The sequence below is a fragment of the Thamnophis sirtalis genome, unplaced genomic scaffold (assembly GCF_051295495.1).
Source record: "Thamnophis sirtalis isolate CommonGarterSnake01/CBP01778 unplaced genomic scaffold, rThaSir2_p1.2 scaffold_13, whole genome shotgun sequence".
NCBI classification, from domain to species: domain Eukaryota; kingdom Metazoa; phylum Chordata; class Lepidosauria; order Squamata; family Natricidae; genus Thamnophis; species Thamnophis sirtalis.
The window spans coordinates 41743405-41759849 of NW_028261393.1; the positions used below are offsets into that span (position 1 = coordinate 41743405).

The window sequence follows — 16445 nt, forward strand, 5'->3', positions numbered from 1 at the left end:
ACTGGGTGGGCTTGGCCAACTCAAGGTCACTCAGGTCGATGGGCGCTTCGCCTTAGCTGTTACAATGTAATAAGGGTTAACCGGAGAGGCAGTTTCTGTAAGCAGGTCAGTAAAGATTAGGCTAGAAAAAACACTAGAATGTTTCCTTCCTGCCTTCCTTACAGGATTAGCCCTGTAAAGTGGAAAAAACAAAAGGAGATTTCTTCCAACGATCGGTTTTCTAGACTACTTAGAAAGTTACCAACCGGTTCTCCTGAACTGGCTGAATCCCACCACTGTTTCTCATCCAAGAAGCTTCTTCAGCTCTGGTTGGATGGTGGTTGGATGGTGGGAAATAGAAGTATTTGTTTATACTCAAGGAGTATAAATCCTTCCATTCCCCACCATCCAGCCAGAGCCGAAAAAGGTTCTTGGGTGAGAAGCAAAACAACAGAAACCAGAAACTCCAGTTGCCTCTTGAAAAAGCACCTTTGGGACAACCATGACCTGGATAACTGAGAATCTCCATAGACATGAAGTTAACTGTATTCATTTAAAAAACCCACACCTTTCACACAATGCCTTAACCTTCCAAGAGAACTGGCAAACTAATAATGTGATAAATAGTCAGTTGTTCATTGTTCTGTGACTTTTTGGTAGCAATATCTTCCTGGAGCATAAGTAAGACTGAACTTAGTGGAATTTAATTCTGACACATTTGTTGTACCCTCTTTAAGACTCAAGGATCATGCTTCCTTTTCATCGGCGACTCATGGAATTTGTAAGGAACTCTGGGTGGGAGCATTTACCACCAACCATGTCCAAGGAAGGCATAACTGTTGGAGGCATAATGCATGTCAACACCGCCCATCAAGAGGTGCCGAAAATGGCACTTATTCAGGATGGATTCGCTCGTAGAATTCATGAAACTGCCAAAGCCTTGGAAAAACATCAAGCCCATCTCTGCATTCTTGCATTCAATTGTGATGAACCTATTTATGTAAAGCTGGTTGAAGCTCTTTGCGCTGAACATCAAATCAATCTGATAAAAGTTGATGATAACAAGAAGCTTGGTGAGTGTGTAGGTCTCTGCAAGATCGATAGAGAAGGAAAACCTCATAAAGTTGTGGGTTGCTGTTGTGTGGTTGTTAAAGACTATGGCAAAGAATCTCAGGCCAAAAATGTCATCAAAAAATACTTCAAGTGCAAGAAATGAACAAATAAAATACATTTGAACTGGAAAAAAAAAGACTCAAGGATCTTTCTTACTTGATAAGCCACCTGGGAAATCCTGATTTTTATATAAAGTTGTTATCAGATCAGCAAGTCTCCTTGAAAGTAGCAAGATTTTGTTATATTACCTGTAAAATTAGGCATGGCTAACTTTACTAAGTGACTACCGGTACACAACTGATACTGTTCAGCTGCTTAGACACAATCTGCCCCACATGCTTTGGCTGTTACAATTAATGGGATTTGCTTACTTATAGTCTTTTCCCCATACATCTATATGTAGGCAGGACATAATTTTACAGATTTCTCTCCAGTTACCTTATTACGCTGATGTGCAGATCAAGCTCTTTAATTCCAGTGTGGGAGTAACTTCCTTATGACTGATTTATCACATGCAGATTGGATAGTAACAAAAACATGCTGATGTTTATCACTCTTTCTTTGTATGTATGATAAACCCTACTGCTTGCCTGAACATTAATTCTGAAATTGCTTTCTAGAATTTAGTAGAAATGGGCACTTGGTTATTACACCTATTCATTTACCAAATGTCAAAGTATCTGTTTTACTATCCTAAAAGTAACATTGGTTTATAATCCATTTAGATATCTTTTGGGCTTTTTAAAAAAGTGAAATTTGGTCCATTTTCATGAATATGATGGAAAGAATTATAGAATCATAAGACTGGAAGGGGCTTTGGAGGTCTTCTAGTCTAACTCTCTGTCCAAGTCGGGAAGTCTTATTCCATCTTGGGCAAATGGCTGTCCGATTTTTCTTGTAAACCTCCAACGATGAAACACCAGTGGCGAAGTTGAATGTAAGAGAAAGAACATTGGAAAGATTCTCTCATCCAAAGAGAATGTTTCAAAGTTTTGCTTTTCATGTTGGAGCTCCATGAAATGGACTTCAGTGTGAAAAGTACATTATGTGTTTTGCTTATTAGTTACTACAAATTTGTTCAGTTCAATTGAATTAGTTGCTAATGTTTAACTCAATAACTATGTAGAGGAGGAGAAAGGTGATCTTGGAGACTTAGCAAAGCATGAGCTCAAACTGGGAAAACAAGTATTGGAGCATCCACAACTTCATGTTCCACTAATTAATTGTTCTAATTAACTGTCAAAAAATTTCTCCTTCATTCTTGGTTGGTTCTTTCCTTGGTTAGTTTCCATCCATTGCTTCTTGTCCTGTCCAGGGGTTTTGGAGAATACATTGACCTTCTCTTCCTTGTGACAGCCCTAAATATTAGAACACTGCTATTAATGACAGCCAGATGGGAAGGCAAAACAGCACCATTAATTCCAACAACGTTAACTTTTTACTAAACCTAATAGGTACGCTATCAAATAAGTCACATTATTTCTTCTCCTTTTGTTAATTAAGCTAATTTTCTCTCAGACAATAAGTAGTCCTGTGGTTGCTTTGAAAGATATGTGGTCCTCCTCCATCTATATCCTGTGAAATTTATTTTGTGCATGAAATCCGTCTGCAAATTTTCCCCACAAACTTCGCCCACTCATCCTGTTTGCTTTGTATCTGTCATAACAAATAATTGTTGCAAAACAATATAAGCTAGTAGGGGTGTGGGCATGTATGCGTGTTGCTATCTTTTAATTTCTGTTTTTAGATTTTTATGACATCCCAACGCATCTACCCATTTGTTCCACATGTTTTTAAAGTGTGATCATTTTATCTCTTTGTACAGGAAAAGGTGTATCATTATTGTTTTTTTTAAACAAGTGCTTATGAAATAAGACAAAATGACTAATGAGGCAAAGAAGGTGCAGTATGATGTACCAAGTAACAAAAGGTAAAGGTTCCCCTCACACATATATGGTAGTCATACCTGACTCTAGGGGGCGGTGCTCATCTCTATTTCAAAGCCAAAGAAGCAGCACTGTCAGAAGACGTCTCTGTGGTCCTGTGGCCAGCATGACTAAATGCCAAAGGTGCGCGGAATGCTGTTACCTTCCCACCAAAGGTGGTTCCTGTTTTCCTACTTGCATTTTAACGTGCTTTTGAACTGCTAGGTTGGCAGAAGCTGGGACAAATAATGGGAGCTCACTCTGTTATGTGACACTAGAGATTCGAACCACTGAACTGCCGACCTTTCTGATCAACAAGCTCAGTGTCTTAGCCACTGAGCCACCGGGTCCCTGCTACCAAGTAACAAAACATTATGACAAATCATAGATTGAAAAGGGCACTTCTCCAGACAATGTATAACTGTGAATACCCTTGCAGTTTGAATTAACCAATCTGGGCAATTAAGATTGGCAAAATCAGGAGTCAGTGTTTTAAGAATGATATTCCAATTCATAAATGCAAATCTTTTGGCCATCTTATTAAGCAATGGTGGCATTTCTCTCGTACAAAATTCACAAATATTCTCTTTCTCTTTGAAAAAAAAAGATTCAAAAGCTTGTATTTGGAAAAAAAACTTGGCTCAGTGCTCTCTTATATAGTATAACTACAATATATATTTTAAAGATGAATGCAATTGCTCAGGATTGGTTCAGCAGGAAGAATTAAGGTGCATATAAATAATAAATGCAAAGGAATTGTATAAGAGAAGTAAATTACACTTTTTAGCTCCAAATGCCACGATATGTCATAACGAACTCTACGGTAGCATGAATGGTAGCTCTGAATTGAATTTATTGCCATCTTTCCCTCTTGGTTTGAAAATTTATTAAAATTCAATGCATGCTAATCAGCATTTGATTGCAAAAATTGTTCTGCAAACTTTATTCTACGTTGTATCCAAAGACTATCTATATAGGAAATTGCATGGGAAAAAAGGTATCTTATGGAAAGAGTTTCCTAAGAAAAATAATAATAGATATAAGTTGAACAAAAGTACATCAATTCTCAGAAGAGCATAGTAAATCGCCATAAAGATTGCAGCTGATTGTTTAAACAATTTAGTTTTTAAAAAATCATTTGGAATGGAACACTGTATATATACATGGTATTAATGGCATTACTGAGATGTAGTGATTTCTGTTCTCCATTCAACTCTATTGCCCAGTTCATCAACATATTTTACTGGAAAATCAGGTTAAAATCAGGACCATAAGAGATTAATTGATCCACCAAAATAACCTACAGAACATTAAATTTATACCAGGACAGATCTTGTCTTCTTACATCAGGTCAATTCCAGCTGGTCAGTTTGAGAGAGAGAAAGGCTGAAATAATAAAAACAATGGCATTAGAGTACTCTGGTAATTTTTTTCAGATTTAAATTAATCTGAAAACGTGTTGCTTGCAAATGTGTCTTTAGTGAAAGAGGAATCTTGTCACTGACCAGTTGATACAGAAGTTATCCACAGATGCTGTTTTATTTATGGGGGGATCTATGGAGATTCTCAGTCATCCAGGTCATGGTGCTTTTATAGGAGGCTTTTATAGGAGGCAATGGGACTTCCTTCTTTTTCTTTGAAGATGTTTCATTTTTCATCCAAGAAGCTTCTTCAGCTCTCACTAGATGGTGGGAAATAGAAGGAATTAAATTCCTTGCAGACAGCTGCTCATTTGAGTTCTTTTAGGTTTATCTGTGTCCTCAGGGTGCAAATGGGTCTGGAACTTTCTTGGCTGCAGGATGTTTTTCTGCCTTGTGTCCTTTCACTGTTGATTTTTTTAAAATTTTGTTGAATTTTGGGCTTAGACAACCTGGAATTACGCTGCCTTCGGTCTGACCTGAGCATAGTATACAAAATTATCTGCTATAATGTCCTACCTGTCAATGACTACTTCAGCTTCAACCACAACAATACACAAGCAGACAATAGATACAAACTCAAGGTAAAGCGCTCCAAACTCGATTGCAGAAAATACGCCTTCAGCAACAGAGTGGTTAATGCCTGGAATGCACCACCTGACTCAGTTGTTACATGCTCAAACCCCCATAACTTTAACCTTAAACTGTCTACCATGGACCTCACCCCATTCCTAAGAGGTCTGTAAGAGGTGTGCATAAGAACACCAATGTGCCTATCGTCACTGTCCTACTGTCCCCACTTATTTGTATTCATAATCATGTTTAAACTTGTATCTCTTATCTTATAAATGCTTGACCAAATAGATAAAGTAAAATGAGACAGGTGCAGGCTGTTGGGAATGTGTTTGTGTTGTCTGCATCTCAAACTAAAGTGGAAATGGTTCCGGTAGTCTGCTATTTTTTTCTGGAAATCTATTCATACTCCCACACCACCAAAGGGTGTTCATCCTATAGTGCATAGCTAAAAGTCTATGGAAATCCTCAGTCATCCAGGTCATGGTTGTCCCAAAGGTGTTTTTTTTTCCAGGAGGCAAACTATTTCTGGCGGGGTGAAATTGGACTCTGTGAATTTTGAGCAAAGTATTTTGGTCCTCTGAGGCAGCAGATGTATGTTTCTTGTTCAGCATTAGATTCTAATTAATTGGTGTATTGGTTGAAAGACTGTAGAGTCTGGCTCACACCTCTGGGAGCAATAATGCCTTTCAAATCTATTATGAGATCCGACAACAGGCTTGGTATTTTTTTTACAAAAATGAACGTCATCATCTTTTGTTTCAAAAGAATTAAGTTTTGATGAAAAATGGTAAAATACCTAGAGAGTACTGTGGTGAGAATAATCCAGGCTATGTGTTTAAAGAGAACAAAGGAAAGAGAACATGGAAAGGTCAATCAGAAGGAAAGAAATTAATAGCTTCACTTGTTCCTCTGTTGCTATTGTCTGTTGCTTGGATCAAGTCGTAACACAGAGAGTCTATATCAGAAATTCACTCTTTGTAGCATGGTTAGGGAATTTGATATCCCTATACCAGAGGTGTACAACCTTGGAAACTTTAAAACTTGTGGACCTTAATTCCTAGAATTCCCCAGACCCAATCTTTTGGGAAAACACCCCAATTCCAAGATTGCTAGTTAGGCTGAGCAGCTAAGAAAATTAAAAATCCCAGAAGGTGGCAATGTCTGATTACTTCCCAGTGGTGGGTTTCAATTTTTTTTAGAACCTCTTCTGTAGGTCTGGCCTGCTTTGTGGGAGTGGCTTGCTGGCCATGTGACTGGGTGGGAGTGGCTTGCCAGACATGTGACTGGGTGGGAGTGGCTTGGCAGTCATGTGACTGGGTGGGCATGGACAACTTGTAAAATGTGGTGAAACTCACAACAACTCTCTTGCTTAGCAACCAAAATGTTGGCTCAGAAATTCTGGCATTTGAAGCACACAAGTCATAAAGCTGTCAAGTTACAAGATCCTTGCACCCCAACCCTTTAGAAAAAATAACCCCAGGGGTGTTCCAACTTGACAGCTTTAAGACTTGTGGACTTCAACTCCCAGAATTCCTCCTCCAGTCATGTTGGCTCAGAAACTCTGGCATTTAAAGCACATATGTCTTAAAGCTGTCAAGTTACAAGACCCTTGCACCCCTAACCCTTTAGAAAAGAACCCCACGGGTGTTCAAACCTGACAGCTTTAAGACTTGTGGACTTCAGTTCACAGAATTCCTCCTCTCACTCTTCATCCTGATGATGTGCGGACAGGCAGGGGGAGGGAGCTGGAACTGGTTCTAAACTGTAGATTTGTGGGACCTCTTCTGTAGAAGAGGTAAGAACTGGAAGGAACCCATCCCTGCTACTTCCATACTGAGAAAAACAGACTTGGAAGGGACCTTAGAGTCCCCCTTCTCAAGCAGGAGACCCTATGCTATTTCATACAAATGGCTGTCCAATCTCTTATTTAAAACCTGGAGCACCCACAACTTCTGGAGATAAGCCATTCCATTGATAACTTGTTCCCATTGACAGGAAATTTGGCTCTCTCTTTGATAAGCTTCCACCCACTACTTCTTAATGCTTTGGAGTGTAAGTCAACCCTCTATTCTCTATGACAGTCCTTCAAGTACTGGAAGACTGCTATCATATCACCTCTACTCCTTTTCTTCATTAGACTAGACATACCCAGTTCCCTCCATCATTCATCATATGATTTATCTTCTGGTCCCTTTATCATCTTTTCTGTTCATCTCTGCACTCTCTCTAGAGACTCAACATCTTTTTTTATATTGTGGAAACCAAAACTGGACACAGTATTCCGGGTGTAGTTAGGGTTAGGTAGGAACATGTCTACAGATCAGCACTTTCCACCATGGCCAAGACTACCTACCAACTAGAAGCCAATGGTTGGTGACCTTGCACCATTAACAAAGACGTACAAGCTGCAGGCCTGTGACCTGTAGACACAGTTGACTGTACAAGTGGCATTCAATAATCCAAAAAGGGGACCCTGCACCTGTGGGAATATGAGGAGGAGGAGGAGGAGGAGGAGGAGGAGGAGGAGGAGGAGGAGGAGGAGGAGGAGGAGGAGATTAGTCCTTTGCAGCAAAAGGCAAGAGGTTGCATTAATTTATTGGGCAACCAATAGTCATCCTTTCCACCATTAGCTCAATGTTTTGCAATATTGGCAATCTTAGCAAGTATCTGCACTAGTATGGCTGGGGAATTCTGTGAATTGAAGTCCAGATATCTTAAAGCTGCCAAGGTTGAGAAACACTGCATTGTATTATAATTCCAAACAGGATCTATTGTATTTAAATGTGGAATATGTAGGAAAATTATCAGGCTAAAAGTACAGTCTCCAGCAGATGTAGCAATACATAGAATTTAAGAAACTGAGCACACTCATTATATAGAATGAGGGACTGTCCAGGGAGGGGGATGGAAATTAGAACCCACAATTATCTGAAATTAGGTTTGTTGCTCAGTGATAAAGCAAATGCTTTTCATGCAGATGGTCTTAGTTCCTTCTTTTCAGATGCAATTTTCTATGGATTGTTTGAAAAGCAAAATCAGGAAAAGCTGAAGGTTAGCAGATTTCTGTTCCTTAAAGAAGTCCTCCTTTGATCTCAACATAATCCATGATGGGTTTCTGTTCTATTCCAAAATACAATTGTATATCTTACCTCCTCAGACTGCATTAAAACCATTGACCACCTATAATTCTCTTCATCCTTCCTTTCACCTGATTCAACCTCTTCAAATGTGCTGAAAAGGTTCCTTTAGGGCATTGACAGTTCTAATATCTAGCTGGATCGAAATCAAATAACAGAGCCATGAAAATGTTGGAAGCAAATGTGCAAGAACATAAAAAGGAATTGCCTTCCATATGTCAATAAAGGACAATACAATTATATTGGGTAGGGAATGTTTTCTTTCACCCTCTCAGGGTCAAGCTACACATTATCTTTGGTTTTATGTACTCATTTTTAAACATTAAAAAGCAGGTGCAAGAGTGCTCCAATCAGGAACAAAACATAGATGAGTCTAGTGTAATCTTTGTAGTAGAAAGTTTCCACTGACATCTTTTTTGGAAAGGAGAATGAACTTCTACAGAAATGAAGTTTCAACAAGAGTCCTTATCCCTAAGTTGTGGGTGCTCCAACACTGGAAGTTTTAAAGAAGAGATCGGGCAACCATTTGTCTGAAATGTTATAGGGCAGTGATGGCTAACCTTTTTGTCGTCGCGTGCTGAAAGCATGCACATGCTTACACTCATAAAGCAATGTGTGCACGACACCCCCAGGCCCTGCCCCCTGCACATGCATGTACAACACACACACTCTGCGCTCCTTCCTGTCTCAGCTCACAAACAGCCCTCATTGGGTGACTTAGTTGCTATGCCTATACATTGGCTGACCTTTGTTGCCATGTCCTATTCCAGCCAGTCCACAATGGCTGCTACTATGTCCTATTCCAGTTCATGAATATTCTGACAAAGTCTAAATGTTGTTGTTGCTAAACTAATTCAATTTATTGGGAAGTTACATTGACAGAATCCTGCAAATATGAAAGTATACAAGTACAATTTTCCCCTATATCCCTTACAGCCCAGGAACTAGGATTTCTTCTCAGTCTCCTATCTCAGCTACTATCCTGCTGAGACTCATCCAACCGTTCCCTTGGTAGCAACTCTTTGCTCAATCTCTGAACGTCTTTCCCACATATTACAAAAATGTCTCTTGACTACTTGTCTCTTTGATCTTGCTCAATCATCGTATCAATTGGTTCACTTCCCTCTCATCTCTTTCTCATCCATTCCTTTTCTGAAGGTGGAATTCCCACTGTTTTTTTCATATCGGGGTCTCTCTTTGAAGCCAGCGAAATTCTCAGCGTATTCTTCTTATAATTGGGCAAAGTCCAATTATGAAACTGGGATCAATGTGATTTCTTAAGTAGGTTTATGTGGCTGGATTCAACTCATCTTGTAAAATCAAAACTAGTCACCCTACATTTTGCCTCAAATGGGTGTGTGAACATAAGCAATTTTTCAGTGGTAAATGAATTTATGGTTCTAGGATATAGCTGTGCTCTGATTTAAAAGGAGTTATGGGCGTTACTAAATTATTATTATTATTTGGACTTTTTCTTTCCTGTAGTCAAGTAACAGAGCAGCTGGTTTATCTTGGCTTGAAGTTTTATTTTAAGAAAAGTGTCAGAGTATTCATGAACTGGAATAGGACATAGCAACAGGTCAACCATGTGGGGACTGGCTGGAATAAGTCATGAAAACAAGGTTAGCCAATGTATAGGTGACTATACATATATTTGGTGATTGAGGGCCATGCCAGACAGCTAGGAGCCTGGGCATGGCTTACCTGTGTAGCTCTGAGTCTGCGCAAGAGAACTAATCTCTATTAAGCTCTGAACTCTGAACTGAAACCAATCTCTCCTTTCTCTGTGTTTTGCCTGTAACTACTACCATGTTGGAGAATCCACTATTGTACATTTACTCATGCATTATTATGTATATAAAGAAGTTAATTATTCCTGCTGAATCGTTTATCTGTGTGTGCTTTCTGGATTTGTGTTTTGCAATAAACTCTGACAGAAAACTATGTAGAGTCAGAACTGGCTAGTATTTGAAGAGGAAACCTGTGGGAAATATATATGCTGTAGTTGAGGTTGGAAATCAAACCACTTTTGTTCATGACTGCCAAGGAAATTGTATCGATGTGAAGGAAACAATGGGCTTTTGGATTTTGTTACCTACCTTGAGTTTATATAGAAATGTAGAGGTGAAAGGATTTTAAGAAATAAATGTAGGGGCACTTAGAAGTCTTAGAATTTCACCCCCTGCAAATTCTAGGAAGGACCTCCTTGCTTTGATGGTGCCCCACAGATTGCTAAAAGAGGACTACTTTTGTGGGGAGCAAAGTGAGAACAAAGGATCCCCAAATCTTTCATTGTCATTCCGATTTAACTTCAGACTGTGGGAAGGAGGAACTAAGAATGATCACCATCAATATATTGGAAAGGCAGCCAATATGGGTCATTTCAATTAGCACTAATGGTCATCACCTCTGTGACTTTTTGAAAGATTGATGGAATAATAGACTCTAGGCTGCATTCAATAAAATCTCTTTAACTTTTGATAAAACTGCAGACTGTCCACCTCCAGATTATCCAGACAGCTCATTTTTTCCTTTGTTGTGCCTCCCTCCCTCCCTCCCCCCCTCTCTCTTGATAGAGATGGAACTGTAGAAACCTTAAGATGAAAATTGTGTTAGAGAAGGTAGGATAAGCTGACTTATGGCTTGTCATGTGTTGTTGAGCTTCTATTTGTATCAGTTCTATGGGCAAAACTTCAAGAATGTATGGGTTGTAATTCAACAACATCCGATATTCCCACATCCCCATTTCTGTGCCAGATAATTTATTAAGACAAATGATGATTCACAGGATCAAAGCAGTGACCATTTCAGCCACATTTAGATTTTAATTTTGAAATGTAATTGAATTATGAATGTCTTACCAACTATATGACTGTAGCACACAATCACATTGTATCATAAATTAAAATATACTATACCACTGTCCCCCAACCTTTAGTATTACCAGCTTTGGGGATAATCAAGAAATGCTGTGAAACTGAGTGTGGTTTAATGATTAAATCAAGATATGAAATGTTATCCAGAAGAGCATCTATTATATAGCTCCAGAAGGATTACATAGATGCATGAACAATTCTCCTGCAGGATCTTAATAACAGCTTATTTATTGTAGTAATGGGCCTGATATGCAAGAAAGCATTTAAAGTTTACATGGAAAATTCTCTGGATCAAATGTGATTAATGGGTTTTTCTGGGCTCATCAACCTCGTCAAGTCCACCAAGAAGCAGAGGAGATAAAAAAAATCGTTTGCTTGGAACTATCTTCAGAAAGCAGCCTGCACCATATGATTCGCTGTGAATTGATAAATAAGCTTTCAAAATGATTTGGAAGAAGCATTTCAGAGCTCATGGGAGTGGAGCCTCTCTCTTTAATCCAATTTTTTTTAAAGGTTTCCTTGTGAGCCTCAAAATCAAATCAAAATAACAAAAGAAGCAGCTATTTTAACTTATTTCGTATTTCGTATTTTGTATTTGTGTTTATTTGTATGCCGCCCTTTTCCCTGGGGGGACTCAGGGCGGCTCACAATCCAAAGGAGGGGGGAAAACAGACTTTTACATATAAGACAGTACATGATTAAAACGCAACATTCATACCATTCGGGCGGGTTACAATCTTAGCCCCAGGCCTGACGGGATAGCCAAATTCTAATGGCTGTGCGGAAGGTCTGGAGGTTGGTGAGGGTACGAAGCTCCACGGGGAGATCGTTCCATTGGGTCGGGGCTACCACCGAAAAGGCTCTCCTCCGCGTGGTGGCCAGTTGGCATTGGCCAGGGGATGGAACTCGGAGGAGGCCTAGACGATGAGATCTAATGGGTCGTGTGGAGGTGATCGGCAGTAGGCGGTCTCTCAAGTACCCAGATCCACTACCATGAAGGGCTTTATAGGTGGCAAGTAGCACCTTGAAGCGTATCCGGAGATCGACAGGTAGCCAGCGCAGCTCGCGGAGGATAGGTGTTACGTGGGTGAAGCGAGGTGCGCAGTCCCCGCACAGTCGTATTGTGGTTGGTGCAACTTTTTAAGCAACCACAGGATCCTAAAATTTTATACACAAGTGTCCCAGCCCAATTTGATATAGTGCAAGAATTTGTAGTGTATCTGAGTTTCCCAACCCTAATAACCTTTATATGTATGGACTGCACTACAATTCTCGACAAAGACCAGGCTGAGTACTGATGCCATGTCCCCACTGGGATCTGAATCTGTGGAGGAAGACGACCTGGAGCTGGAGCCAATGGAGATCAAGGGGGCAGCTTCATTGGCTTTGGATGAATGTGGGGAGGAGCAGGCCAAGTGAGGCCAGGGCCCCTCAGGATTGGGACGGCTTGTTACCAGGGAGGAACAAGGGCAGGATGACCAAGAGGTGGCAAGCAGTAGACATGAGGAGCGATAGAGTTCAGGCAATGATCAAGGACCACACCCTCCTGATCCCTGAGCATGGAGAGTGGAGAGAAGGCAGGAACAGCGTAGGCCGACCCAATGACTCGGGAGGAGAGTGCCCCAGCCCTCTTCACAAGGCACACCTGGGGACTGAGATGTAAGGAGACACTGTGAGAAGGGGCATTTGTTGGGAACAAATGCTAAATTGGTAGAATTTGATGTACTGGTACAGAAATTTGGACTGCTTGTTTCTTGCTTACTTGTGAGCTCAGTGCCTTCTTCCTGACTATGTGGACTCATTGTTTGTTCCTTGGTTCATGGACTCCTTTCTTTTTTCCTTTGTTTTGCTGGACTTGGCACAGCCAGAGGCTTCCGTGTGTGTGCGTGCACACACTTTGCTCTGGGATTTGTCAAGAACATGTGGGTGTTTGGGGGGGGGGGCAATTTGGAGCGTTAAAGAGGAGTTTGAACTCTCAGCTGGCTGTGTGACCTTCATGCCTTGTCCCAGGTCATCGCAAGTGAATTCTGAGAACTGAAATAGACATATCTTCATATGTAAGTTTATATCAATAGACAAGGTACTTGTTTGGGTTATATAATCTAAAGAAACAATAATTGGATCTTAAACAAAAACTAAAAAGGGATGCAAAGGTTACAGATGTTTTATCAATGCTGTCTAAGTAACGGAGTAAAACTTTGCAGGTTTTTTACTATCTCCTTTTAAGAAATGCCTTGAAAGGAGCACAATTTCCCATGTACGTATTTAATTATAAAGCAGAGAACAAGGTTTACCATCTTCACTTCACCAGTTCCACACTGGTAGAGGTGATGCTGCAATAGAGCATTCCTATATCTGTTCATCATTGTATGTTGTAAAATCAACATTATATAAATATCATATATTAATGATGCTGTAATATAGGATATAAAAGAGATATAGGCATAATAATACACAAAGCTATTTTTTAACAAGCCTTGAGTACAAATGACTATAAAGTGAACTCCTGTCTATTAGAAAATCTCACTTCCAAAGATGTTTTAGTGTGTTTATACCACAATGTGGTGGTCAGTGGCTAAGATGATGAGCCTGTCAATCAGAAAGGTCGGCAGTTCGGTGGTTCGAATCCCTAATGCCACGTAATGGAGTGAACTCCTGTTACTTGTCCCAGCTTCTGCCAAGCTAGCAGTTCGAAAGCATGTATTAAATGCAAGTAGAAAAATAGGAACCACCTTTGGTGGGAAAGTAACAGTGTTCTGTGTGCCTTTGGCATTTACTCATGCTGGCCACATGACCACGGAGATGTCTTTGGACAATGCTGACTCTTTGGCTTTGAAACAGAGATGAGCACCACCCCCTAGAATTGGGAACGACTAGCACATATATGCAAAGGGAACTTTTACTTTTTACCACAACAAGATCCCAAATCTAGGAGAGACACAGTAGATAATAAAGACTTTCCCATGTCGACTTTATCTTTTGGACCAAAAGGGGGCATTGCCACACTATATGAAAACAAATCTAAGATGGAAGGAAATGGAGAACCCTAAACCTCAACCTTCCACTAAACCTGGACTTGTTGTCAAGCAGAATATCAGAATATTCTGAAAGAAGAGGAGATAGGAATTGAGACTCAACTTCCTTCAGTTGCTGAAACTCCCTATAGGAGCATATTTGAACATTGTACAGGATCTGGGAAGCCAGTTTGCTTCACAGACCTTTAAGACTACGAGGACATAATAATCCCTTGTCAGACTTCAAACTAGGCTTGGCTGTAAATCTCCGCTCTGCAGACACTTAATCTCTTCTTTAAAAATTGGTTTACTTGGCAGAAGACTCTCAGATATAAGTCAGCTAGGTGACCTGCATTATTGCGAACTAGAGTGAAAGCGACAGACGCAGGGAATATGTGTCTGTAATTTCAGGCTTTTCCCTCCCATGCGAGTGAATGGATACTTGCTTGTCCTTTTATGAGCCTTGGGGGGTTCCAGTATTGACCTAATGGTACTTTTTCGCCTGGGAACTGCCAGGGAGCCAAGGTGGCGCAGTGGTTAAATGCAGCACTGCAGGCTACTGCTAGATCAGCAGGTCAGCGGTTCAAATCTCACCGGCTCAGGGTTGACTCAGCCTTCCATCCTTCCGAGGTGGGTAAAATGAGGACCCAGATTGTTGGGGGCAATATGCTGACTCTCTGTAAACCGCTTAGAGAGGCCTGAAAGGCCTATGAAGCGGTATATAAGTCTACTGCTATTGCTAACTGCTAGTTTCTGCCTGACCAGTTTTATACCCCTTCATTGCAGGGAAACATTGTGAGGGCCACACACTTTTGTAGGCATAGCTGGCTGAAACTATTTTGACTATGGTTTCTCTGTGTTAATTCTTTGATGGCTACTCCTGAATACATAAAGCAGTATATTCATTCAGTTATTAAAAATATTGGGTTCTCATCAGTGGTGGGTTTCAAATTTTTTTAGAACCTATTCTGTAGGTGTGGCCTGCTTTGTAGGAGTGGCTTGCTGGCCATGTGACTGGGTGGGAGTGGCTTTCCAGCCATGTGACTGTGTGGGAGTGGCTTGCCAGCCATCTGACCAAGTGGGAGTGGCTTGGCAGTCGTGTGACTGGGTGGGCGTGGCCAACTTGTAAAATGTGGTGAAACTCACTTAACAACGCTCTTGCTTAGCAACCAAAATGTTGCCTCAGAAACTCTGGCATTTGAAGCACGCAAGTTTTAAAGCTGTCAAGTTACAAGATCCTTGCACCCCTAACCCTTTAGAAAAAAAAAATCAGGGATGTTCAAACTTGACAGCTTTAAGACTTGTGGACTTCAACTCCCAGAATTTCTCCTCTCACTCTTCATCTTGATGATGTGCAAATGGGCGGGGAGAGGGAGTTGGAACTGGTTCTAAATGGCACTGTAGATTTGTGGAACCTCTTCTATAGAACAGCTTTGATTCTGGATAATTTATACTTCACTTTTTAGCCTTGCATTAGATTATAAATGTACTTAGCACTCTTCTCATAGTCAACAATGTTATTGAAGAGCTGTATTTTCTACCTGCATTGAAAGGAGCACTTGGGCAGCATGAAATGATGGTAATCTAGATTGTTAAGGGTGATGAACGGAAATTCAGAAGTTCTAATTAATTATAGCAATAGCACTTAGACTTATATAATGTAGCAACTGTTTTTTGTATTCCTATTTTGTATGGGAAGCTACCTGTATCATGGTAGATCCTAAGAGATCTGGATATTGTAAGATGGGCATTCAGAGGAAGGGACAGGGGAGCCATCTTCCAATATTTGACAGACTGCCACAAATAAGAGGAGGTCAACCTATTTTCTAAACCACCCAAAGATCAGACAAGAAACAATGAATGGAAACTAACCAAGGAGAGAACCTACCTTGAATTAAGGAGAAATTTCCTTACAGTTAGGACAATTAATCAGAGGAACAGCTTTTCTTAAGAGGTTGTGGGTACTCCATCACTGGAGGCTTTAAAGAAGAGACTGGGCAACCACTTGTCTGAAATGGTATAGGATCTCCTGCTTGAGCAGAGGGTTGGACTAGAGGACCTCCAAAGTCCCTTCCAACTCTGATGTTCTCTACCACTCCATAGTGCTTTACAGTCCTCTCTGAGTGACTTACAGAGTAAGCAACTTGCCCCCAGCCATTTGGGTCCTCATTTTACCAACCTTGGAAGGATGGAAGGCGCACAGTTAGCCTGCAATACTGCACTCTAAGCATTGTGTAACCAAGGCTCCTAGTATATTATAGTTATTTTAATCTATTTTTTTAATGTATGAAAAACTATTCCTGACTCTTAGAATCAGATGCATATATCCATCGTTATAGAGCTATCATTGGAGCTGAAATTATTATTTTGATGCTAGCAGATTGCAACAACTTTTATAAAACAGGAA

At 40.4% G+C, this 16445-nt stretch overlaps 1 pseudogene; it reads left to right on the forward strand.

Annotated features, from left to right (window-relative positions):
- The first annotated feature begins 796 nt into the window (after positions 1-796).
- Positions 797-1221, forward strand: LOC106540401 (small ribosomal subunit protein eS12 pseudogene; annotated as a pseudogene).
- The last annotated feature ends 15224 nt before the right edge of the window (positions 1222-16445 follow it).